Source organism: Leptonychotes weddellii, chromosome 3 (assembly GCF_054177405.1).
Source record: "Leptonychotes weddellii isolate Sample4059 chromosome 3, ASM5417740v2, whole genome shotgun sequence".
NCBI lineage: Eukaryota > Metazoa > Chordata > Mammalia > Carnivora > Phocidae > Leptonychotes > Leptonychotes weddellii.
Genome location: NC_138371.1, coordinates 119,073,931 through 119,101,687, shown reverse-complemented (window position 1 = coordinate 119,101,687; position 27,757 = coordinate 119,073,931). Strand labels below are relative to the sequence as shown.

At 42.3% G+C, this 27,757-nt stretch overlaps 1 protein-coding gene and 1 non-coding gene across 2 annotated transcripts in view; one reads left to right on the top strand and one right to left on the bottom strand.

Moving 5' to 3' along the window:
* Nucleotides 1-27,757, top strand: part of FOXO1 (forkhead box O1) — an 83,886-nt gene that overhangs the window by 40,733 nt on the left and 15,396 nt on the right. The window lies entirely within an intron of this gene.
* Nucleotides 9,912-10,018, bottom strand: LOC115937771 (U6 spliceosomal RNA). Its single transcript, XR_004073003.1, has one exon. It is a non-coding gene; the product is annotated as a U6 spliceosomal RNA (small nuclear RNA).

Here is a 27,757-nt window from a genome sequence, read left to right as displayed (position 1 = left end):
GGGACTCCAGGATCATGACCTGAGCCGAAGGCAGTCGCTTAACCAACTGAGCCACCCAGGCGCCCCTGTGCATTATGTTTTAAAAATCACTGCTTAATGCTGTGTATAAAACTTGCCAACTTGCTTTTGATTAATAGAGTAAGTTCATTCAGGGAATAATGTAAAATATCATTGGCAGCATAACTGGAAGTGACTCGAGCAGATAAAAATTAGCTTCAAGTCAACAGCTAAATTACTCTTTTCATATTATCTATTGTCCTCATTTAGAGAAAAGAAGCATGCCACATCGTAGGGATTCTTATTTAATATCTCCTAAAGGCTGGGCTTTAGCAAACCCAATTTATCATTTGTCATCTGGTAGAAGTTATAGTCGGTGAAGGGGGAGATGAATGCAGAGCAGGCAAACAGAGGGGGATTGACTTAATAGTCTGTGCCTGTGGGATAATTTTATACACAGACTGGACATGGCTTAGGCTCATGTTTTCAGACATCGTTCCTGTGCAGGTATTGATCTCAGATTTTCCCTTCAGTTTTTATTTGTAGTGGATTTCTTGAGGAAGTATCGCTGTTGATGGGTTGTTAATCATCTAGAATTTGTTATGATTAGGGAGCCTAAATAAAATATTGGATCTGTTAGATCTGATTTGGTCAGAAATTTGAATGCTTAGTTTCATGGATTGCCTTTTAATCATCACTGGTGATATGCAAATTGAGCTAGAGTCTTGAATAGGAAAAGTACCTTAGGAGTAAATTAGACAGTTTGGAAGCTCCATTAACTCTTTCAGAATACTGGGCTGCTATTTAGTCTTCCCAAACAATAATTTACTAAGTTTAGCATACCCAGACAGTAATTTGCAAAGTAATACCTTGAAGATGCTAGAAAGAGTTAATGAAGCTTCTGAAGTACCTTGTGTTTTCTTGGAGAACCTGTTTCAGCGTTTACAGTGGTTGTACTTGAGAAAAAGTGTCTTTAAATTGAATGCTTATTGCAGGAATTGTTGCTAAATTATGCTCCGATCTTTTGTTTTTTATCCAACTCCTATCCTATCCTCGGCCCTTTTTTGCATTCTGAGTAAGGGTTCCCCAGGGTTCAGTCCTGTGGTTTCTGTTCTCACTGGGTTCAGCTAGGTGAGAACAAACACACAGTTTCTGGAGACCCATTTAGTTCTTGCTGTCTTGTTCACCTCCCGTATTCTCCGGTATCTACCTCTCTACATCTTTCTCCGAGCTTTAGTCTAATTTTCAGCCAGCTGGTGACCACGTGGTGTTAAACTCACCTTCCTCCCTAAAACCACTTTCCCCTACCGCCTACATTATATTTTGAATAGCATTCACCACCATTCTCTCAAGAGTCTCATTCTAGAGCTATGGAAAACTCCTCCCATCAATTCCAGCTTCCTCTGTCAAGTGTCAGGATGAAACTCCTTGGGGTTTTGCCTCTCTCCTTCCCTGTGGCAGTCACCATCTCCTATTTGGACCTCTACATTGGGCTTGCTGCCTCAAGTTTCCTTTTTCCTCACTCTACTCTGGACAGGCTACCACAACAGATTTCTTGACATGTCACTTTAATTATATCCTTTATCTCAAACACCTTCAGACACTCTCTGCTGGCGTTCCAGGCCACTCACCATCTGAAAGGCCCATCTTTCCAGCTTCCTTTCCTACAGACTCCTCTACCAGTCCACCTTCCATACAGTAAGACACTCTCCTGCCTCCTATAGTTGTTTTACCCCTTCTCCACTCCCAGCAGGACCTGCCCTTTTCCCTGTCCATGCTGATCCATCTGGAACTATTCAGTGGAAGAAAAGGTACATTCTGCACAATTCTGTTTGTATGAATTTCCGTAAACAAGCAAAACTAGTGTATGTGGTAGAAGTCAGAATAGTGGTGGGGAAGGGGCTGCTGACTGGGTGGGGCATAAGAGAGCCTCCTGCTAGGGTTCTGGAAATGATTCAGCGGTGGGGGGTGGTGACATGGGGATAAACAAATGTAAAAATTCGTATAGCCATACACAGCAGATATCAGCTCTTGGTTTGATGTAAATTAAACCTCAATAAAACATAGACTAAAACAGTGCTCACCTTCTGTGGGCTGTGATAGGCTTAAATTCGATAATGTGTTTAAAATGCCGAGCATAGAGACTGGCATGTGGGGAAAAATCATCCCCATGCTGCAGTTGAACAGTTGTCTTTCTCCTTCTGAATTATGGAACAGATTTCCCCAACAAGACTAATTTGCAAATAATTTGACCTTGAAGAGCTTTTCTTGTATTCCGTTCTTCACTTGAATCTTTTATTGCCATGTTTATTGCTCAGTTGATATTGTTGATTTAATGTGGATACCTGCTTGCATTTTTTAGTGTACACTTTTTTTTTTTAAAGATTTATTTATTTATTTATTTGACAGAGAGAGAGATAGCGAGAGCAGAAACACAAGCAGGGGGAGTGGGAGAGCGAGAAGCAGGCTTCCTGCCGAGCAGGGAGCCCGATGTGGGACTCGATCCCAGGACCCTGGGATCATGACCTGAGCCGAAGGCAGACGCTTAATGACTGAGCCACCCAGGCGCCCCTTTAGTGTACACTTTTTGATGGTCAATAGAAATAGTGGCAAGTGTGGTGTTACGGAAAGCTTGTAATAGTTTTAATGTTTCTTTTCCCCCCAAAACATTGCACACATCAAAGGAAGAATTTTGAGTTTGTTTTAAAAGTATTTTACACAAGCTTAACTTTAGAGTTATTTCCCTGAGTATTGTTACTAGGGAAGCATCCATAAATGGGACTTAGGGGAAGGCATATTACATCTCAGTGTAGGGAAGACTTTCTTAGCAGAGCTGTTAAAATGGGCTTAAGTGATTTTTAAATAATAAATGTCTTGCAAAATGGTGGTTAACAAACTTTAATGTGTGTATGAATCCCCTGGGGATCTTGTACAAATGTAGGTTCTGACTCCTTAGGTCTGGGGTGAAGCCTAAGGTCCTGCATTTGCAACCAGCTTTCAGGTGCTGCTGTGGGTCCCTGAACCACACTTGGAGTAGCACAGAATGAGTGACATTACGGAGGGCAAAGCAAGAACAACTTAGTTCATAAAAATTGCTTCACCAGTTTGGGTGGATAGTGACCGTGTGAGCCATATTTTATGTGTAAATATTCCCGAAAGAATCCATTCAAGAAAGTACTGACTCTTCTTTTAAAGTTTCAGTGTTATGTGATTTTTTTTTTTTCATGCTAGTGGGCCAGACTGGCTTATTTCATTAATTTGTTTTTGTTCCTTCTTGAAAATAATGTTGTATTAGTTGAAAGGGTCATGAATTCAATCAGAATATTTAGGGAAAGAAATTTAAAAATAACTTGGAATCTTTTGTGACTGCCCCTCCTTAAAAATAAAGTAAAATAAAAAACCAGAAAAACTGAACTAAATACGACTGGCAAGACACAGTCCTTCCCCATTTGTCACCATATTCCATGAACAGTACTTGACAAAATAACCACCACTGTGCGGTATGCCATTTAAAGAGCCATTTTCACTACTTCATGTTCTCCCGCTCACTGCGGGTAGATTTCCATTCCCCTTCTCTGAACTGGGTCCTCCTTTATTCCGTTGCTCCGTCTTGCTTGTCATATTCTTGACTCAGTAGAAGATGATTTTATGCCCTGTCAGACTTTAACATCTGTCAGGCTATGATTTGAGACTGAGAAAAACCCAGGTTACAAATTGAAGATGAGGTCCAGCCCTTTGATGTTGGGAGAGCAGTGCTGTCAGAGGGCTTGTCCCTGGAGCAGCGCCCGCCAGCCCTCTACTAGGCTGCCTGCAGTTTCAGGGCAACAGGAAGAATGCGCCTCTGCCTGCTGGCTCCTGGGCACATTCCTTTCTGTTTGGGACTGAAGTACACGCACGCATTATTAAATTACTTAATGAAGATTTTGTAGCACACCTCTAATACCGTTGAAAAGGCCCTTTGAGCACAAGAAGGGTGTGTGGGCAGAGGGGGTGGGAGGAGAGGGGGAGAGAGAGAGAGATTTCACACTGGTGAACAGGGTCCTCTGCCATCCTCAGGAGGCATGTGAGTGCTCCAAGGCTGGCTGCTGCTTTCCAGCCCTGAATTGGCAGAAGGGACCAACGCAAGCTCAAGGGAAGGTTCTTTATAGGGCAGGACCCATTACCGAGGGCAAAATGCAGGGTTTTGGCTTCAACCTTGATGCAGCGTTGCCATTTTCATTCTGACACAGGAGACCTTGCTTAAATTTTTTTATTTTTTTTAAAGATTTTATTTATTTATTTGAGACAGAGAGAATGGGAGAGAGAGAGCACATGAGAGGGGGGAGGGTCAGAGGGAGAAGCAGGCTCCCTGCCGAGCAGGGAGTCCGATGCGGGACTCGATCCCGGGACTCCAGGATCATGACCTGAGCCGAAGGCAGTCGCTTAACCAACTGAGCCACCCAGGCGCCCGCTTAAATTTTTTTAAAAAAAGATTTTATTTATTTGACAGAGACGGAGAGCACAAGCAGGGGGAGGGGCAGAGGGAGAAGTAGGCTCCTGGTTGAGCCAAGACTCCAGGATCATGACCTGAGTGGAAGGCAGATGATTAACCTACTGAGCCACCCAGGCGCCCAGGAGACCTTGTTTAAAACTATGATTAAGGGCCTCCAGGTGATGGGCTGTGGTTTACAGACCCTGATAACTTAGAGGGGTGCAGCTCACACTGATAAAAGTGGGCTCCAGTGGTCTCTGTCAGAATCGAATGTAATTGAATTATGTAGATGGTTCCAATAACAAAGATGATTCACCTCCCTGCCACCTTCTTACTGGGGAGATCTCTTATAGACTAAGAGAACACACAGAAAGGCTGGGTGGCCATGAACTTGTCTCTTGTATTAAACTCTGTGAGATTTTATCTGTAGTAATAAGAATAGGATCCCAAATACACAGGGTTATTGTTGGGATTGATTGAGATAATATGTATGGAAGACTGTGGACCTTAAAGTATTAATCACACACACACACACACACACACACACACACTTGTAAATAATGGTCTTCCAGAGTTTTGCTTTGTGTAAATAGTCCTGCCCACGTGATCAGTACTAAACTGGCAGAAAAAAAGCAGCCCATTCCTGCTTACACCCTGCTGGGGGAGTACTTTGGGATGCTGTGCTGTCTTCAGACAGACTGAGGCTAACTTGAGGAAAGACAGGGAAGGATTAGTGAGTGATGAGATGGCATTGGGGACAGTGAAGAGAACGGTTGTACGTATTGCAGACTTTCTTTCCTGAATACCTTAGTGCTTGATAATTACAAAGAAATCAAGAATTATGTGGTGTTTAAAAAGTGGGTGTGACTTACATGTGTTGCTGGCTTGGAATGTAAGCCGGCTGAGAACAGAGCCTACCAGGGATTGTATTTAGCACCATGCGAATTGGGATTGGTTGGCTCAGTTGGAGAAGGTGGCCCTGACCGTAACAGTGATAATCCTGCCCTTGAACCCCACTGGGCCAACCACTGAGCTGCTAAAGAGCTCAAAGTACATGATCTTACTGGAACCTTAGGTGGCTATTGTCCTCATTTTATAGTGGAGGAAACAGAAAGGTTAAGTAATTTACCTAAGGTCATATAACTAGTAACTGGCACACATTTGAGTAAAGATTTCTAAAGAAAGCCACATTGCTTCCTAAGGCTAGGTTTTAAAATTTTATTCCTCAAATATGGATTAGCCCACAAAGACTTTAAGGTAGTCTTCAGAAGGCTTACGTTTTCACTAAGGTACATGAGACCATGGATAGAAATGGTAATACTACTAATAATTTTGTACCTGGATTAGAACAACCCAGCTCCATTGTCTTGGCCCAGGCTTTCCAGTGGGCTGTCAGAATGAAAGCCTCAATACTCCTGGAAAACAACGCAGTGCGCATTTGAGAGCAAATGGGCGTTAATTTTCTTTTCGGTAAGGAAAGATGAGCTTTCATGCAAATGAACACTGGGTCCATCTGGCCCCTCAAGAGGAATTAAATCAGATTCCATAACTATCAACCTTTACTGTCCTTTGTTGTATGAAAAAACACATAGACTGTGCTATTCCTCACTGAGCCCAGAGTAAATTCTGTTGGATTAGATAATCACAGTGCTTTTATACTTAATTGGACTTAAACTCCTTCCTCCCCTCCCCTCCCCAGATTATGTTCGTATATCTACAGAGCCTGTCAATCACCAGGAGGAGAAGAACTCGAATGTCACTGTACTGTAGCTAGCAGGCCAAGTTGTGAAATGAACATACCTTGAAATGTGACTTTCATACCTCGTGTTTTTTATGGCCTTGATACTTCAAGTGTGGTTCATGGGTGGGGTTGATGGCATCGGCATCACCAGGGAGCTTGTTAGAATCTCAGTCTTGGTCCCAGGCATACTGAATCAGGATCTGCCTCTTGACAAGGTCCTAGGTGGTTCCTGTGCATTTCAAGTATGAGAAGCACTGGTTTTTATGGCACTCAACCCCCTCCAAGTTAATAGTTAAGCTTATTGAATGGAAGTTTTTTTCTTCTCTACAAAGCTCATTTCAAGTGTAAAATTTTATATTTTAGAGCCAGGCCCTAAGGAATAGAAAGTCAGGTTTGGCTGTTTAGCATCAAGGGGCATCTTGCCATTTCTAGCAAAGTGTGAATTATTTATTAAACTTTTTAATCCATCTCAGTTTTTCTATACTGTCTTTATATTCCATTTGTGATGCAAAACTAGTGGGGTGTTCCTTTATTTGGGGGAGAGGAGTTAATCTTGGCCTCTTGAGAGTATACAAATCTCAACCAAGTTACAAACATAATATCTCATGTCGATCCCGCTGAAGAGAGAAGCCCATTAACCAGTCGTCATAGCCAGATGGCTCCTCCTGCAGCTGCACACCTTTTCTCCTGCCTCCCTCTTGTGCTCTTCCTTAGAGGGGAGTGTGAGGCGAGAAGAAAGGTGCTCTATCTCTTCATTTATTGTCTATGCATCCTGCCCTCTCAGCAGGTGACCTGGGCCTGACTCCTGTCACTTGCTGGCTTTGTGACCATGGCCTCCGTTTCCTCACCCCCAAAATGAAGGTGTTGGGATTCCTACACTCTGGAGAGCCTCATTTTTACCCTCTCCAGCCAGCTCTTCATGACCCGCGGCCACTTCTGCCCAAGCTTCTGACGCCTCTTCTTTCTTCTCTTTTCTTCCTTCTCCACCCCTGCTGCCCTGCCTTCTGCTAGGCTCTTTCTGCTCTCACACACAAACTCCAGAATAGCCTAGAAGTGATCAGTGTGTGGTTTTTGTGCACTGTCAAGGAGGAGGGAGATTCCATGTTCAAGGACTGAGAGTTGAACTTGTGAATTTATTTGAATTCATATTAAGTCTCCACTTGATGATTATACAGTTCTCTTGGAAGTGCTTCAAGTAGAAGCACCCTTTATGAAATAATACCTCTCCCCCTCCTATTTTTAGGGAGGAGGCTAAGTTTTTTAAATTCAGAAAAAGTAGCAAATCTTGGATCATTTTAGTATTAACTGTGGGTTGTTGTCAAGCCAGCCATTGTGTAAGGGGACCTCATTAAGCAGTGGTCTATAATGGTGACAGGGCGGCTTAAAATGTCTAAGTAAATGTAAATGATCTCAGAGCCAGTAGTTGAGTTTCACTTGAAAGCCAATGAAACATCTAATTAAGGAGTAAAGAAGGATGTCAGAAGGATCCAAAGGCCTGAATTTTTGTTATGTTGCGGTAGATTTTACTGGAAGCCAGAGGATTCTTTATATAATAAATTTTTGGGGAAAACAAATAACAAAAAACTAAAATTTCCCTTTTCTTGTGGTAGAACCAGCTCATAGGTCAGAATGTCCAGTAGTTTGTATATACTTACTACCAGGGTTCAGATTTGAACTTGAAATATATATATATATTTTTAAAGATTTTATTTATTTATTTGAGAGAGAGAGAATGAGAGACAGAGAGCATGAGAGGGAGGAGGGTCAGAGGGAGAAGCAGACTCCTTGCTGAGCAGGGAGCCCGATGCGGGACTTGATCCCGGGATTCCAGGATCATGACCTGAGCCGAAGGCAGTCACTTAACCAACTGAGCCACCCAGGCGCCCTTGAAATATTTTTTAAGATGGGGGGAAGGGCCGGGGAGAGAGAGAAAGAGAGAATCTTAAGCAGGCTCCATGCCCAGTACAGAGCCCCATGGGGCTCGATCCAAGGACCCTGAACAATGACCTGAGCTGAAATCAAGAGTTGGATGCTTAACCGACTGAGCCACCCAGATGCCTCAAACTTAAAATATTTTTAAAGCACACTCTGCAGTGGTAAAAGCTTTTCTTTACAACATGTATAATTATCTTGCTAAGCTTTTTTTAACATTACATAAGGAGAAAACAGTAACATCTTGGAATGATTGTAAACTGGCACTTAAGACCCTGGAAGTGAACTGTTTTCTAATTACTGTATTATATGTGTGACTCGAGATTCCGTACTCCTCCTTCAGTCTTAGATTTTAAATAGTCTTATTCAGAATGCTTCCTTCTATTCTTGAGGCATAGTTGGTACTTTAGCAGTGTTCAGTTTTATATACATAATTGTGTAGGCTTTGAAATTATTGCTTAATTAGATAGGTACTATCATAAGCTATGTACCTTTTAATTATGTTTAATAATGGGAGACCCAGAAATGCCCCTTATATACTCCTTTAATATTTCATGGCAGGACAGTAGGGGGGCACCATCACTGTAAATTAAGAAAAGGGACGGGAAAATGGGAATTGGGGTTACTGAAACTGGAAACGAGAGAGTAACTTGTAGATTCTTTCTGGTGATGGAAAGTTTGGTTTCCAGACTCTGCTAAGTCCTGCAGAAGGACAAACAAGGGTAAGACAGAGTGTTGATCCTTCAGGAGCTCACATCCAAGGCAGAGCTCAGCTGATGTTACAGTTCTAGTCGTTGAATTGGAGCTATTCAGAAAATGTCCCTGAGGCATGTAGAAACCTAGGCATCCTTCTGTCAGCCTTTCTTCTGCCTTGCATTCACTGCTGTTCAAAAAGCAAACGTTCTTTGTTCTGGATCTTTGAAATATGGATTGATCTGTTGCTTTTCAGAATTTAAGGTAACTCCCTGAAAGCTACTGTAGGCCTGATTCACTAAGCAAATTGCGGACAGGAAGCAACTTTCTCTGTATCCTGAGTTTTGATAGTACCCCCCCAACAGAGGACCAGGTACACAGGTTCTCAAATTAATTTGTCTGGTGTTGAGTCATCTGAGAGCGGTTGGAGGAGGAGGTGAGAGTAGCATGAGGTTTAAATGAGATGGGCATTGCACATTATGATGTCCCCAGCTTGGAAGAGTAATATGTACATGGTGTTATTGGATGAAGATGTCAGTCTGCGAGCATTCAGCAAGCCTAATCATTTATTTCATTCAATCTACTTGCAAAGCGTTAACTTATTTATTGACCTATAGCAACCAAGAATTTTGAGTCGTCTTCGCTATAGTTTTAAGTTATGTGCATTCCCCAGGAGATACCCAACCAGCGGGTTGTGGGGACAGTATGAGGAATAAGAGAGATTGAGTAACACCGGCCATACCACAGTGGTACGCACGGCCTCTTGGGTTTTGTTTTGTTTTTTGTTTTTTTAATTTTTTAAAATATGACCATTTATGTGCAGTGCCAGAACTGTGAAAATAAACTGTGGTGAATAAAAATCATAATAGAAGCTGCCATTGTTGGAGGACCAGAAGGCCCCACCATTTCAGGTGTCTGAATAATGCTGGATCAACTGGAAAAGAACACAAGGAAACGTTCAGGATGATAGAAGTGTCCTCTTCTTGGTTGGGCTCGTGGTCCATGGGGTATGCAGTTGCCAAACTCCACCGTCTCTTAAGATCTGTGCATTTAATTTACTATAAATTGTACCTTCTCCCAAATAGGGAACACTTCATGAATTTGTGTTTTATCCTTGCACAGGGGTCATGCTAATCTTCTCTGTATCGTTCCAATATTAGTATAGGTACTGCTGAAACAAGTAGAGTATAACCTCTCTTGTTACTTGAAATTTTAAAGTTTTTTTCCCCATAGAAGACTTAAACAATACAATGACTGGAAAGATGATGCAGCCACTCTTCGAAATATCTGTAATGATTTTGATTTAAGGTAAAATATGCATTGAAGGGGGCACCTGGGTGGCTCAGTCAGTTAGGCATCTGCCTTCGGCTCGGGTCATGATCCCAGGGTCTTGGGATCGAGCCTTGCGTTGGACTCTATGCTCCGCGGGGAGCCTGCTTCTCCCTCTCCCTCTGCTTGCCGCTCCCCCTGCTCGCTCTCTTTCTCTCTCTCTGTCAAATAAATAAATAAAATCTTTAAAAAAAAAATGTGCTTTGGAACCTCTTATCAAAAGTAGAATTTCACAAAAGTCATTGAAGGAAAAGGCCTTTATTATCAAATGTCTTCATTCTGAGGTTCACCAGGGCAAGATTCATGTTTTTGTAGAAAACTCCTGTTTCTTTTGGAGCTCTCAAAGAAGTAAAAAGTAACACATCCAGGATGAAAAGTATTTTAAATTTAGTGTCATATATGAATTCCTACATCAGTGACCATGTCAAGAATATGTAGAGACTTTTCTCGCCATATCTCCTTCTTATTCATGGAGTCACCGTGTACTTAATATCTAACACATAGGCCTGGTGGCTGGAGACCCAGCAGTAGAAAACACTCGCAAAATTCATACCCATGTGGAGTTTACAATCCCAACAGGAGAGATAGATAATGATTAGCTAGGTATAATGTGAAGTATATTATGGTGATAAGTGTTTTGGAAAAAGTTAAGCAAGTGGGGCACCTGGGTGGCTCAGTTGGTTATGCGTCTGACTCTTGATCTCAGCTCTCATACCTTAATCTTAGGGTTGTGAGTTCAGGCCCCATGGTGGGCTTCATGGTGGGTGTGGCGCCTACTAAAAAAAAAGTTAAGGAAAGCGGGATGGGGGGGCAACTCTGAATTTGAGGATGGCCTTAATTGGGGTACATTTATTCAGATACCTGAAATGGTGAGGTCTTCTTTTGAATCTTGCACCGCATACATACATTCCTTCATCACAAATAAATACATTTTTTATTTAAAAGATTTTATTTATTTATTTGACAGAGAGATACACAGCGAGAGAGGGAACGCAAGCAGGGGGAGTGGGAGAGGGAGAAGCAGGCTTCCCGCGGAGCAGGGAGCCCGATGTGGGGCTCGATCCCAGGATCCTGGGATCATGACCTGAGCTGAAGGCAGACGCCTAACGACTGAGCCACCCAGGCGCCCCATAAATACATGTTTTTAAAGATACATTTATTTGAGAGAGAGTGAGTGAGAGAACGGTGGGGAAGGGCAGAGAGGGAGAGAGTGTCTTTTTTTTTTTTTTTTTTTTTAAGGTTTTATGTATTTGAGAGAGTGAGAGAGCGCATGAGCTGGGGAGAAACAGTTGGAGAGGGAGAGGCAGACTCCCCACTGAGCAGGGAGCCTAATGCGGGGCTCGATCCCATGACCCTGAGATCATGACCTGAGCCAAAACCAAGAGTCAGATGCGTAACCGACTGCGCCACTCAGGTGCCCTATCACAAATGAATATTAAGAAAAAACATAGTGTATCAGCTCTTGACTACCTTATGTCATTCTGTTAGGATCCTGCACCCTAATGAAGTCTTTGAGCCCAAAGATAAGAAGAGTAGCTGCTATTGAGTTGGATGGCTTTGTACTTAAGGAAATCCTAATTTCAGTTGCGTAAAAGGCTTCAATGAAATGGGATATTTTTGCTATCAATTGCTGAATAACAACATATTCTGAAACTTAGCAGATTAAAATAACATACAACCATTATTTCAGTTGCTGTGCGGTCAGGAATCTGAGACCTAGCTTAGCTGAGTGCCTGGAGGAGAGGAGATGACATAGGGCCCGAATATCAGGAGATTCTTAGGGCATCTTAGAGGCTGTCCACTGTGTGGTGTCACTCAGTAGTGACTCTGTATCTCTTCAGGTTGGCCTTGAGAGCTATAATTCTTCCTGCCCCCTAAGGAAGAAGAAACTATTTCCTGACTTTTTCATCCAGTTTTCCAATCAAATATAGCACGCGTCACAGGAAATAAGGGTTGGCAAAAATAACAAAATAGTAAAATTACAAAGGGACAGGCCTTTAATGGTTTTACACTTTCTCTGTTCATGGGCCCCATTGGGTGCTTCCTCTGTCAGCTTCCACTCTGCTTTCTTTCCTTCCCGGCACCTGGTTGGCCTGCTGGGTAAGGACAGCACTGGGATTCCTGTTCTGGGCCTTGGGCTGCCTTGCACACTAACCTACTAGTCCCTCCCTCCATTCCTGGTCATCTCTGGAGCTTCAGTTGCTCAGAATTGCCCAGTTTGGCTGAAGCTCCTTGCCAATGATGGTTTCTTCCTTTTGTGGGGCTTGCCTTGTCCATGAGCTGCTGTCTGTCTGGACCATGTCTGGGCCTAGTTCTGGTGCTGTGTGTCTGGAAGGAGGGAGCCACTAGGAAACAATCTTAAGTCATTGCCATCCTTCAGCAGCAAAGTACCATCTTGCCCTCTTCCAAAGTGTGCATTCCCTCTTGGATTTGTCAGGGCTCCGTCTTCCTCCTTACTTGCTGGCAGAAGGGCCTTTTTATTTCGAAGGGCCTCTTTATTTCTCAGTTGATTTGCAGAGTAGAAACGATGGACTTCTGGTGAACTTCTTGCCTTTTCAGCTCGAGACTGCTAGTCCTCTTGGCCTCCACTCATCCTACATCCATCAGTCATGCTGCATACCTCCAGAGGTCTTGCAGAACGTATGTATTGTTTTTTGCAATACCTACCACCTTAAAAATCAGAAAGGGATAAAAGGAAGAGGACCGTAGATATTAGGTTAGGTAGAAGAGGATTTTGCTGGCCAGTATATAAAATGGAATGGTAAATGAAAAATTGTCATTTGCCTTGTGAAATGCTTAGTTAAATTAAGTCCACTCCCTTCCCCAAGCAATTTGGTTTTCTTGAAAAAGGCTGCACAGAAGGCATCACTACAGCTCCTGGTGTGTTAACTTAAACTGAAATGGCATTTCAGTGTCTCTCTACTCCCCACCGTGCTTCTACTCCCAGCAAGTCTGAACCATCCTGGCAAGTTTTGGACTTGGAGACTGCTGGGTGACCTGTGCTGTGGAGATGAAAAGCTAACCTTTATCTGTTGCATTTTCTGGATTTTTGCTGGTGTTTGGTTCATCTTTAGACTCGTTCTGGGTCCGAGTTGACATATTTCAGTTCTTGCTGGGCTACCACTGGGAATTGTTAGTATCTGTCCTGCAGAGTATTAGAGTATTCTTAGGTCCCTCCCTCTGTTTTCTCAGACTGGGTGGGATTACTAAAGCGGGGTCCTTTTTTTTTTTTTAGACTGACAGACTTTTAAAGGAGTTGAAGGGTCTTTGGAGGCCATCCATTTACTTGAGGGAAACTGAGTAGCAGAGAGGTTAAGGCTATGCCCGAGGTCACCAGGCTGGTTAGTGACACCAGGCAGAGCAGGATTTCTTGGCTACCTGCTCAGTGTCTTCTCCTACACATGATGCTTCTTCCCATCTGCATCACCTTGAAAGCAAGCTGAAGGCAATCTTTGTTTTCATTCTGCACCCTTGACAGATGAACAGTTCTCTAAAACTTTAGTTTAACTCTGGAAGGAGTGGGCCTTTGGATAATGGGCATTTTGGAAAGAAAGCTATTTTAGGAACGGTAACTGCCAGGAGTCATTACGTAAGAAGGGACCCAAGAGTCTCAGCAAGGAGAGGATTTCCCTGTTTGTGGCATTTAAGTCATGGTATAAATTCCTCTCCTGGTGTTCTGTTTGCATCATTTGGCTTAGATGTTGTTAGATGTTACTAGCCTAATCCAATTCCTTGTTTTATGAAAATAGGTTTTTTGTTTATCTAAGTGGGCTTCTCTTTGTCATTGTGCTGGAATAGTCATTCTTGGACCGAAATGATGGCTTTTGAATCTCTCTGTTTTCAGGCATGCCTTAGGGGTTGAAAGATAATACTGTCGTTACTGGGAGGAGTTGGGTAAGGGCCATAAACACTCCGGAGAGATAGGAGAGAGGTTGCCATAGGACAAAATTGCAGACTTCTGCTAAAACTTCTTGATTGCAAATTATGGCCAAAAAGTAAGACTTCCGTAGCTCTTCAAATTCCTAGTACTTAGGTCTTCACATTGCTGTTGCCAAGCACCCCTCAAACATCTGCTGCTTCGGGCCTTGTGCAGTCCTGCTCTAGTGACCAGCCCCAGAAGTCTGACATCTCTTCCTGTCTCGACTCATGCCAGTTCCGAACAGCTGAGCTCCCGGCACACAGGAACAATGGGGCTCCTGAAGGCTCTCCTGCTGTTGACATCCAGAAGCACATTCCTCTTCTAAACTTCCAGACGGAGTTACCGGGCTGACTTTGAAATGTGCTCTCACACGAATACATTCAAAGGATTCTGTTCATCTATTCTGATTTATTTAGGAGGCAGCAATGTTCATTATTTGACTTATGTTAGTGGTTAATTAACCAAACTAGAACATGTTTCCTTTTTACAAATTGAATGCTGAGAGTAACAAAGACCAAATATTTTACAACACAGATCCTTGAATTTGCTCTGAAACACTATATTTTATTTTTCAGCAACTTCCGGTTTTAGTGACAATTAAATACTATTTCTATTATTAGCAAGTTTCAAATTTTAAGTAAATTGAAATGGAAATGAAAGTTGTTTCTAAAAATAATGCTGACTGTGTTTATGTGGTTTTTTGTCTTTCTCTTTTTTTTCTTTTTAAAATTCCATGTCATTGGTGGGGAAGGCCTTGATTGGGGAGAAAATGTAAATTTCATGCCAGTCTCTTTGTTTAGAATTGATGAGAATTGGATTGAACTGTTTATGAGAATAGACAGAAGTGTATGAGGTTTCTTTTAGTGTTGAACGCTCTTGCAGTCATTCCTTGATGATCTACCTTGACTGTCCTGTGGACACATCAGTGGCACTTCTGAGTCACTGTCTTGTTGACTGTTTATGTTGACTGTTTATGTTTATTCTACCAAGGAGGCTTCCATAGGTGCTCATTGTGAATTCTCTAGAGACAATTTGGTTGAAGACCACCCTGATCAGGCTGGTACCTTCTACCAGCGTGGTTTAGGAGATGAGGTGGATAAAGGGGAAATCGTCATAATTGCTTCCCAACCCCTTTTTAGTTGGGGTCTTAGGGTGATTTGTTGGCTTGGGAGTAAGTCCCTCCCCCCGCCCCGCGACCCTAATCTTACACACTCATCCAAATAGAAGGATGAAGATGTATTTCAAAGCTGAATGTTGGGGTGTGTGTTTGGGGGGGAATCTGAACTTTGGGATTCTGTGAGCCATTTGGCGATTGTGGAGGGTTTAACACCCTCGTTTTAATTAGCTAACTCAGTGGAAGGTGAAAGGTTGGCAGGGAATTTAGTTTCACTTGTGACATCACTTGGCTTATTCAGATGCAGGTGAATCAGGAGTGGTAATGAAAGAGCTCTGTTCTCCAGATTCACCTGACCCTGCTAAGAAGTGTAGTTCAGGGAATTATAGCCAGAGCCTGTCCTAGGAACACACTAATCAGTTGGAGAGGAAAGGCGGGGGGTCAGCCTACCTTAATCTTCCTTTCTCAGTTTCTTTAGGGTTAAATTAACATTTATTTAAATGTGGGATTCTGTTTGCCTGAACCCCTAAATTTCCGTTAAATGAAGTTAATCTGTGAGATTATAGGCTTTCTGTGTACCATAGGAGATGTAGGGATATGGAGCATAAATGCAGTGTTCTGTACTCTGCATTATATAATTTGAAGGTAGTTTAGAAAGCACTGTTATATCCTGAAACAGTTTGTACATTGATTCTCTTTTTTTATGTAAGAACCTATGGTCTGCGCCGAGGCAGAGACCCATTTCCATTTCCAAACCCCTACCATTTTCAAAGGCAGGGAAAGGATACTGTGCATGCCTAAGCCAGCACTTTAAATTGTGTGAGTTTCATACTTAATGTCTCCTTAAGTGAAGACTTTTGTTGAATTTGCCTTTCTAGACCATGTGGTAGAAATTGCAAAGGAACAGGGTAACAACAGCACATCTCAGGGGGCAGTTGGTAAGAACAGACGTGGAAGTGCCCTCTCTGTTGAAAGGTGGCTGTTTTCTTTAAGCACTTGAAGGAGGTTTGGTTTTCATCTAGTGAGCTGTGCTGTAGGTGTTGACTGACAGCCTTCGGGAACATCCTGGTAATTATTACAGTTGGTGCCAGTTTCTCCCTCAATTCTTGCGTTTGTCTTTTAACAAAAATGACTTTTTATTTGACCAAGGTACCCAACCCTGGAGAGAAGATGAAACTTGGATAAATCTTTATTTTTATTTTTTGTATTTGAAGGGGAAGATTAAATAACTGTCTTATCTGGATTTTACCATCATTTTTGTGTCCTGCCTCTTTTGGATCATTTACCATCCAGTGCTGTTGATGCTTGGGGAGCTTCTCCCGCTGGTCTCCTCTCTCCTTTTCTTCTGTGTTTTGAGCCTTTCCCAGGCAGAGGAGGTCAGGCAGGTACACGTGCCTTTTGGAAGGAGGTGGTGGGAAAATATGGAATAATGAGCCCTTCTGACTTTGGATTCAGCAGTTTAGCATTGGTGCAGTAGGTGGAGTTATTCTTGGAGCCCCAGTTTGAAGATTGCTGTGCAGAAACCCATCTGTGCCACTGGTTGCCAACATTTCTGGTACAAATATTGTCATTTGCTCTTGAGGCAATCTGCTATTTCAGTCCTAGATGCAGTTTTGTAATATGCTGGGCAAAATAGTGGAGAAAAAATATCTTAAGTGGTGGTATAATCTTCAGTTTAAAAACACTTTAGCAATGTTTCCAGTAGAGGATTGTTCAACGTGTCTCCTTTCCTCCTTCCCTTGGCTGTAAACATAATCCAAATTTCATTTTTTTTCTTGCTCGTCTGAGCCATGGTTTCCTTGTGCTGCACCCACCCAAAGGAAAGATGGAGGGATAGATGAAAGGCTTAAGTAATAGTACTTTAAAATTGCACTCTTTGAAGGTTTAACATGCCCTGTTCCTTCTGTTGATAAGAACATAACTTGCTCGGAAGTTACTTCGTTAAAAACTCCCAACATGATACTACACAACGCTTTCCCATTGCTCATCCTTCCTTGTTCCAGGTGGAAAGAAGCACATCGGCCTTGTGGGCTACTGAGAAGAAGACCCCTCTGTTACTGTGCAGAGTGGGAGCTCCCTCAAGGTTATGGGACATTTCCAGAAACCCTAGCATAGCTGTACTACCATTTGACTGGGCTTTGTCAGTAAGCCTTCCCTAGAGTGGGAAAGCATGTCCTCTCGGAAGTAGTATGTTTTTTTCTGTTTCTGTGGCTTTCTCAATTTTTTCCCCAGCCCGATGCATAGTAAGAAATCCGCTTTATATATGACTCAGTGTACATGTGCACACACATGATACAAGAGTTTTACAAATTAGTATTATACTTGCCCTTTTGTGTGAGATATGCTCTATTTTACTAATTTTTAAAGAATGCTCAAAATGCTCAGTCCTCAAAATTGATTTTGCTGCTTTATGGATTACAATCCAGAGTTTTTGGCCTGGGGGCTTTCCCACATTTATTCTTGTAAGACCTTCATGTCCTGGCAACAGGGGTGGAGTTGGGGGAGAAGAGGTGGATGCATCCATATATGGAAGACTGGCCCGCAAGCGTGAAGCAAGGAGGAGGGAGTTCATGATTCACTTGGATGCTCATGGAAGGGATTTGGGGCTGAATTAAGAAAGTAGTGCGTCCTGGGTGTTATGCACAAACAGTGAATCATGGCACACTGCATCAGAAACTAATGCTGTAATGGATGGGGATTAACGTAACAATAAAAAATTAAAAAAAAAAAAAGAAAGTAGTGCCCCTTTGGATTGGTTTCAAACATGGAACTAGTTAAAATTATGTACTAAATGGAAGACCCCAGAAGATGTTTGATGTGATTTGAGCCCTGATGTGACGGACTAGCCAGGATAGTTTTATACTTATCTGGACATCCTTGTCATTTAGATTTTGCATTCAACCCTTGAAAACTGGCAGTGGGTTTGGATCCAGTGGATGGGGTTTCATGCTGCTTTTCTTCTGCATTAACCTAAGTCAGGTGTATCTGACCTATGCTCAATTGTCTGCAGAATCTTTGATCCCATGAAAGTACATTCCACTCTTCATTTCCTCAGAGCAAATGTGAAGTCCACCTTCACCCTGGAGTCAGATGGGTTGTTGTCAATGTAAAGGAATTTTAGGTGTTACCAGTGTTTGATAAGATATCATTATCCTTTCTCTGCGAAGCAGGAGCTGTTGAAGCAGGGGTGGTCAGGCTGCAGTCGGGTTCCTCCCACCTAGTCCCTGACTGGCCTATTGGTATCTGGAGCAATGATCTTGTAAAGACTCCATTGTGAAGTTGGCCGTGTGTGTGTGTCCAAGGGAAATATTAAAGGGGAAAGCGGGGGAGGAAAATTCCAGGAAGTTGAAAGGTGAGGTTGACACGTCCTCAGTCACTAACGATGCTTCTGTTTTTCTTTTTGAAAAACAATGCTGATTTAAAAATTGATCTTAGAATGAACTGGCATATAATTATATTTTTAAACATCTTTTCTTAGGCATTTATTAAATAACATCATACTCATAAATAGCCTTTTATTATTTGGTGTTAATGACCCAAAGTACCACTAACACCGCATTTCTCAAACTCGCCTATCATAGGAGATACTTGTTAAGAATATTCTGGGATTTCATCCTCTTGCTGTTGAATCAGTCTATATGAAATAACACAGTTGAGTTATTTTCTTAGAATATCAGAACTGAAAGGAATGTTGGTCATTAAGCTAGTCCAGTTGTTTGCAGACCTGGTGAGTATTTTAATACAGGGCCCTGGTCCCGTTCCATTCATACCTGTTGCATCCCAGCCCCTGAGCCAAGGGCTTTAAGTGTTTCTGTTTTCAACACACTTTCTGGAAGATTCTGATCATTGGTTTGGAGTGATAACTACTCATCTGTTCAGACTCCTTCAGGAAAGGAAAATTGACTTAATGTGCTCGGTTATTGGGCTAGATAACAGAACAAAGAATCCTCTTCTGCTTATCTACTGATTTATTCAAATAATATTTACATCTCAGGTACTGACTAGGTAGGTGAGTGTGGGCAGTTTCGAGATGAGTGAGCAGGGTCCCTGCCCTTGAGAGTGGATTGTTACTCAGCCTTTCTCAAGGGATGAGTTTGGGGGTGGCATGAGAATCATTTGGGGAGGCTTTTCAAGCCCCAGCACAGATGTGTGCCTGTGTGTTGGGGCCAAGAACGTATGGGGGCCAGCTCTCCTTCCCTTGCTGGATGCTGGCCATCCTCCATTTGTCTTTATCTTACAACTTTGTGAACTATTTTAAACATCTAGGAAAACACAGAGGCTAATAATTAGCACCCACATGACCCCGCCAGGTTTTAACAGATGTCACTCATCTTGCTCTAAGCCTTCTTGTGTTGGAGGGTCCCTTTCCTTCAAGAAGTCTGCCTCCTGGCCGGGCTGATACATGCAGGTCCATCTACCCTATAGAGGAACGCACATTGCTGCCGCTGCACGCACCCCCCCCCTTACATAAATGTTGTCAGTTAACATAGGTATCATTCTGCAACTTGATTTTTTTTAAGTCAGCATTATGTTTTTGAGATTTATCCATTGTTGTTACATGACCTGAAGTGACCGCATACTTAACAGTAAAATCAGGAAATTGAAGCCAGACAGCTTGAAAACCTTCTTAATGGAAAAAATTCAAGAAGATGTGGGTGGGAGAGAGTTTCTGTTGAATTTTTACTATAGAACATTGTTATTTATGGGAAAATAGTTGATTTAAATTATGTACTGTTTTGAATAGCCCAATATGAGCTTAATGAGAATTAATTGCATGTTGTATGAAAAGTTAATTGCTTTTATTTACTGTGGGTATAGCTATTGCAGTTTGGTCTAAACAGGTGAAAGTTAAGATTTGCGGCATAAAACAGGAAGCAGATGGGGGCTAATTAAAGTTCTGTTGTTGATAAAAGGATGACTGATCAAGGAGCAGCTGGTTTCCCAATTTAAATGCAATTTGTACTGTTGTTTGAGGGCAGCCCTCTGCAAGCTATCATGAGTATCTTTTCAAAGGTGGAGGAATTCGTTTCAGCAACAAGTGGCAAGGCTGTTGTGCTCTATTTTTGTTCACCTTTTTGCCTTCAAGCGGTGTCTCTTCAGGGTCTGTCCGGGATGAGGGAAGGGATCACAAAACCCAGCCACAATTTTCAGTGGTGCTCCATCCACTCTGGATACCTGTTAAACCTTGGGAAAGCCTCAGTCCTCTTCTGTATTCTCCAAGAAAGTGCCCTAGCATTTGATTGAATGTTGCCTTTCTTGTTATTTCTCCCACCACGCTCTCCTGGCCATAACCCAGGAAGGTCCATGTCTCCCTAACTGAAGCGCTGTGTGTGTACGTGAGTGCCAAGAGGTACAGTTGGCTTGTACCTCGTGTGTTTGAGCTTCAGGCTAAACTTATTTTGCTTGATTGTGCCCTGGATGACTTTCACCTTGAAATGACAGCATCTTTTGTTGCTACTGCTAATAATGGTTGGATAAACATTAAGACCCAGTACCCTGGGTGTGTTTTGCCTAAAGAATAAATCAGCACTGGGTGCTTTTCGAATTTGTGCAGGGAGGTAATGTGAGGTCAGATGAAGTTTAGCCTTTGCCTGTAGTCAGAGGCTAGACATTTGCTTGACATTTTGTACTTATAAGTGCTTTTTGTGTGATTATCTAATTTTAATCCTTATAAAAACCTCTCTTGTAGTGGCAACTATTATTCCCACTTTGCAGATGAGGCAGTTGAAGCATGGAGAGTTTAAGTGACTCAGCCAAGTTCATGCATTTACTAAGTCCCAGGACTGGGTTAGAATTTGGGTTTGTCTGATAACAAGCCCATGTTCCTCAACTGCTGTACCCTACCAGTTTTGTGTAACACTTTTGTTTTTTCCGCTTCCTGCTTAAGGAAAGAGCTGTTGTTTCCTGGAAATACAAAAATCTTAGGATATGGTTTGTGAACTTCATCTTATTTGATTATGTAAATGTGTGTGTGTGTGTGTGTGGTGTGTATCACATTGATACAGGTCCTGGCGCTTGGTAGGAAATCAACGTTACGTTATTTTAATTTTTTGAATGAATGCCTGAAAGAATAGGCATAGGTATTTTATTTGTCCTCCACCCCCACCCCCAAAGAAAGTAGCTTTATTCTGATTATAAAAGTTATACATGCTCTTTCTTTTAACAACAGCAAAAAAGACAACATGTAAAGGTAAACTAGAAAGTGAAAATCCCCATTACCTTCACCATCCAGAGACATTATATTCATTAAAGTATCTTGTAAAAGAAATAATTGGCGATATAGATCTTATGTAACTGGTAATAAAGAGCACCATTTGTATTAGCTACAAATCCTAATAAAAGCGTGCAGTAGATGTTTCAGGGACGTCATAACTGACATTCTTTGTCAAATGTTGTATGCAAACTTTCCAGTTCTAGTCACTATTTTTGCCCAGCCTGGTTCTACACTAGTTTTGCTACTCCCCATGCTAATGGGAGAGACTGTTCTGTTTCATGTCCCCAGAAACCGTCCCTCTGCTCACATCACAGTTCTTACAGTGTGAGGAGTGGTGTCACAGCCAAAATTCGAGTGTTTTCCTGATCCAGGAGAATGCTCAGGATTCTTTGTTATTTGTTTCATTCAGCTGTCTTCTAAGCAAATCAGCCTACTACACTCCTCCCCTGTTTCCTCTAACCCCTTCTCTTCTGCTTCCTGTGTCTTGTCTGTCTCTTCCTCTCCCAAAAGCATTTAGGGAGGTGGAAGAGATTTGGAAATGAAATAAGAGTGGGCCCATTCTTCTTCCCTGGTAGCCTCATGTATTTTTTTTTTTTTTTAATTGTGTTTATTTGAGAGAGAGAAAGAGCACGGGGCGGGGGGGGAGCAGAGGCAGATGGATAAGCAGAGTCCCCGCTGAGCAGGGAGCCCAACCCGGGACTCAATCCCAGGACCCTGGGATCATGACCTGAGCCGAAGGCAGATGCTCAACTACCGACTGAGCCACCCAGGCTCCCCTACCTTGTGTATTTTGGAAGATACTGTTGCTGTTCACTCTGTGATGTTTGGGGGAGGGGCCTATGCAAGACCTGCTTTATACGGAGCAGTCTGACCTGGTTGGACACTCTGTGTCTCCTTCGTTCTTCAAAGAATAAGAGGTATGGTTCATAGAGCACCTGGGCTTTCCAGGGTAACTGGGAGAATAAACTGGTTCTTTGGTAGGAAGCTTGGGGGCAGCTCTGCAGCTTCAGATTAATGACCCCTTCTGCCCTGGACACAATCCTAAAATCTCACAAATGCATAGTCCTTGGTTTGTGCTTTTTGAAGCAGTGGTATCCATTATGACTTTTCTGTGAGGCAGTTAGGACAGGCATTATTTTTTCCACTTTGTAGACAAGAAAGCTGAGACACACAGGATATAAAATTTGTCCAAAGTGCTACATACAAAGACAGAGTTATACTTAGGTCTTCCTTTTCATCACCATCTTGCCATTGGGGCAGTATTTTCCAAAGTGTGTGCCACTAAACGCTGGTTTCACAGCAGAGTTTGTCAAGAATCATCACAGGTGGGTGGGTGTGGGTGTGTGTGTGTGTGTGTGTGTGTGTGTTTAAGCGGGGGATACATGTTACCATACCTACAAAACAAAAAGTCTACTGGAGGGTGTTTTGTTTTTGCTTTGCTTTGTGTATTAACGTGAAGAATCCTGCACATTTTTGTGACCACATGTCCCAACTGTATGTCCTCAGTGAGTTCCTGTCACCTTGAGAGGAATCATGGTTGTTTGAAGCTCATGTTCAGGATGCTTCACTGTGCTGTTAATGTGCTGCTTTGTCCTGGGTTTACTTTGGAGGTGTTCCAGGAGACCTCAGTGGTTGGAGGAAAGTCTAATCTTTGGGGACCTGGAGGGAAAGTCCAGGGGATGCTGTTAACATGGGCAGTGGTTGGGGATAATGCTTTGGGAATAAAGACTACCCTGGGGGTGGAGTAGGAGGCTGGCCATGCGGAATCCTTGTCGTCATGTCCTTGTCAGCAGTTCAGGAGGAGCTTTATGGAGGAGGGCTTTAACCAGAACACGGGAAAGTTGTTAATCAGCAGGATCAGCATTCTAGGACCAGTTGTCAGTGTCGTCAAGGTAAAGAGCCATGAACTGTAACCTGAATGACAGCTGCACTGTTTAGCGAGGATGGACTTAAGAAATTTGGACCCAGAACAGCATGCTGCTGCATCCTGGCACACGTTTGACAAGGCACATTCCCTGGATGAAGCCATCTGCATCAACATGCCTACCCTCCGCTTTTCTTTAATATTTAATATTCAACTTTGCTCTTGTTACTCTTACTAGATTGGCTAATTTGGGGGGGGGGGTTGATGATAAAGGTGCAAGTGGCAGATTCTGCAGCCATCTCATTAATCAGCTTTCCTCTTTCCTTTTTGCAGAAGAACTTCTAACAAAACTCTTTTATTTTGAAGTAAAGTGTTCAACCAGGGGGAAATGATGGATTATTTTGCATTGAAATCGCCGACCAAGGAAGCAAGTCCAGCTTCTTAGAACTGATCTTGGATATCACACTTGATTTTTTTTTTTTCTTTCCTTTTCTGTTCTTCTTTTCTGCCTTCCTAAGAGCAAAGGATCTACCTGCTTTCATCTTAAGCTGTTCCAGGAATTGAGTGTAAATCAAACGTTACAGTACAGTAGTATTTTAAAATCAGAAGATTAGAAACCCTGAATTAATTGGAAGTGTTTTGTTTGGTTTTGTTTTGGTGGGGAGAATAAAATGATCTCAGGAGGAATGACTGGGAGAAGGTGCTATGAAAAAGTTGGGAAAGTTAACAACCTAAGGCATGATCTTTCCTCTCAGCAAGTGTTCTTTAGCTGTCCCTCCAGAAAAGTGATCAGAGAAAGCATGACACTGTGTCACCTAAGTTTTATAAAATGTTTGAACTATCTGCTATTGTTTCTTTGTTTGCTAGTAATGTTGTGACTTTTCAACCTGATTGTAAACTGGGTGGCACTAATTTACTTTGGGACAGAAAGGAAAGGAGGTAGGAGGCAGGTAGAGGCCAGGGCTGTGTCATGGAAGAACAAAAGTCCGTGGGATTGGCCAAGGGTGGTTGGGTTTATGCCCACCAGCATATGCTTTTACAATCAAATTCTGATGGGATAATCAACCATTAAATATTAAGTTCCCAAGATTTAGACCTTCCTTTGTGTGTGTGTGTGTGTATGTGTGATACCTTCCATGAGGGTGGGAGGGAGTGTTGTGTTGTGTGGGGGACAGTTGGGGAGCCAGATGCCATCTCAGCTTATCCTCCCATCACTGTGGTCCAGCTGTAATGGGCCATTTTTGGCCCTGGATTTCATATGCACCCACCAGAGCACTGACTTAAAACTAGTGAATAATTTGTTGTAGCTTTATCCATGTTTATGTCAAACAGTCCATGGTTACATTGTAGGGCATTATTTCCTTTAATTTCCCTTTAGCAGTTCAAAACAACCTGAAAGATGTTATGGTTGAGCCCAGACAATGACCTCAAGAAACAAAAATAAACCTTTCAAAAAGTGAGAACTGAATCTGTATGCCAAATGTTGTGAACGATGGATGAAGGTATAAAAACACACTGGACTTAACGAAGGGAGAGTTTTAAAAAATTTGTTTTGAAAACAAATGGTCCCTGCCCCCGGATCCTGCCCTCCTGTGACTAGGAAAAAAGTCAGAGATTATGCCCTGAGTTCTAGAACAGCCAAGTAGCATTCAAGTCATGAGACAAAAGCCAAACAGCTGCTTCAGTGTAAAACCCCATCATTTTCTGATAGATCGGGTCCTAAAGATGGCACTTGGGAGGCTGGCTCTGCACACTGGGCTCTCCACACGAGCTGTGGCTGCGTCCCCTTAGTGGATGGAACTGTGGACACCTCTCGGGGTGGGGAAGAGCAGTGCCAAAACAGCACCTCCCTGAGAGGCTTCTGCTTATCAACAAAAGTTAATACGCACATTAAAATACGGACACCCACGCATATTTACATTTTTGGACAATCAAAGAAGCCTCTGCTTTCCAAGCAGGACACAAACTCTTCTTCTCTCCCACCATCTTGTAGGGAGATCGGTTGGCACTTTCCTCCAGGTTCCACGTCGTACTTTATTCTGATCTTTGGTCTGCTCTTCTGTGTAGTACATGTCGGATGCAATATAAGCTCCTAGCTCCTAGATTTTTTTTTTAAAGTGTCTTCCCACCATATCTCCCCTTTTCTGTGTTTGAGCTCAGACACTGCCACATTTACTTCAACTTCTCTAGACATGTTCTATTAGTGCTTTAAAATATTTTTTTCTCACAAATATTTAGCTGATACTTATTGGGCACTTTGTACATACTGAACATTCAGTACAGTGACTCAATAAGATAAATACTGTTAGATGTACGTCACTGGCATAGTAGTCCTCATGCAGTATATAGTGGCAGCTGGGTTGAGTCCAGGTCTCTCTGGTTTTAGAACACATGTTCTTAGCCACCACACAGTACCCTGTCAACTTTGATTCATGTTCTGCCCTCACATTAAGAATCCCTTTCCCTTTTTATTCAGCAATCCAGATCTTCCTTTGTTGTGTTGTTGGCCGTGTATACATATACATATACATATACATATACATATACATATACATATACATGAAAAACTATTGGAAACAGGAAAGAACCTCATGCTACTTTGTTGTCTCCATAGTACCTGGTATGCAATAGGGGCTCAGTAGATACTTGTTGAATGAAAATTACATTGATTGCTTTTACTTTGGCCAAGTTTCAAGACCCTAGGGCGCCTGGGTGGCTCAGTCGGTTAAACGGCTGCCTTTGGCTCAGGTCATGATCCCGGGGTCCTTGGATCGAGCCCCACATCGGGCTCCTTGCTCACCGGGGAGCCTGCTTCTCCCTCTCCCTCTGCCTGCCTCTCTGCCTACTTGTGCTCTCTATCTCTCTGTCAAATAAATAAATAAAATCTTTAAAAAAAAAGTTTCAAGACCCTAATTTATGTTACTGAAGTGAGTGTAAAATTAATTTCTGAGATTGTCAGTAGATTTAAATAGTTTACGTTAGACTGATTTCAACTAGGCTTTGCTCAATTTCTTGATTAATTTTGGATGGAGTTTTCAATGACAAAACAAAGGTAGAATTTTATCTTTTGTTTGTATTCCCAATAAAGGTGACTGATTTCAGGTCCTATGAGACCCTTCCTTCTTGGTACACTGTCTTCCTTCCCCTCCGGACCCCAGCAACAAAGCAGTGCCCTGACACTGGGCTGGACTAGGATTGACTGAGCATGTTCTAGTCCAGCCCTGATTCACCCTGTGGTCTCTTTAGAACACACACACACACACATACACACACATAACCCAATCTAGAAAACTAGGTTTTGTTCTAAAATTGTGTGATACTCTAGCTTAATTTATAGCTACTTTGAGGACTAAAATGGTTATACAGTATATTGGTGTCTGTCTCTATTGTTAATAGAAATGTATTGTGGACTTTAAAAATGGTTAAAATGTAAAATTTATCTTCTGGGGCTAGGGTTGCACTGTGAAGAATGACTATTTCAAACTTTGTTCAATCCGGTAACAATTCTAAGCTATCCATTACATTCTTAACTAGGTTGTCAGAATTTGACTAAATTGCTTGCTGAATTGGATCCGGATATCTGCAGGATGCTTGGAAACAGACCTGGCTTGGGCCCCAGTCTCCCATGGCAGGGGGGGATTTTACTTTATCATGAAGCAGATGGGCCCAAGTGGTTTTGCTGTTAGGTTTTGGGATTAGGTCAGCCAGTGATTTTTTTTTTTTTTTTTTAAATAGTTATTTGATCTGGGACAAGAGTTTTTGGGAGGTTGCCCCCAAACAAAAAACAATGTATGCTTAGCATTCACAAATCATTGTTGCTTTAGGCCCCTTAGCCAGAGTATTGGGCAAACAAGCCAATTTCAAGATTCTGTATAACTAAGGGAACTTTATTTTGCAAATAATACGTAATTCAGCATATTAAATTTTCACAGTTTCTTTCCATTCTTTTTGTAATCTGGATCTGTGGTATTTGAGTTCCAAAACAGAAAAAAACCACTTTGGCTTCATACTTTTAAATTCTGTTTACTAAGAGTAGCAGTTCTTGGCAAATAGATTATGCATTCGGTAGATTCATTTTTCCCTAGATTTTCCAGACAGTGAACATATTTAGGGTAAAAAACAATTCTAGATCGTACATTCTATGGATGGGATGTTGTCCTAGAGATTTTATTTTTTAAAAATATTTTATTTATTTATTTGACAGAGCACAAGCAAGGGGAGCGGCAGGCAGAGGGAGAAGCAGGCTTCCCACGGAACAAGGAGCCTGATGTGGGTCTTAGTCCCAGGACCCCGGGATCATGACCTGAGCCCAAGGCAGACGCTTAACCCCCTGAGCCACCCAGGCACCCATATCCTAGAGATTTTTTTTTTTTTTAAAGATTTTATTTATTTATTTGAGAGAGAGAGAATGAGAGACAGAGAGCATGAGAGGGAGGAGGGTCAGAGGGAGAAGCAGACTCCCCGCCGAGCAGGGAGCCCGATG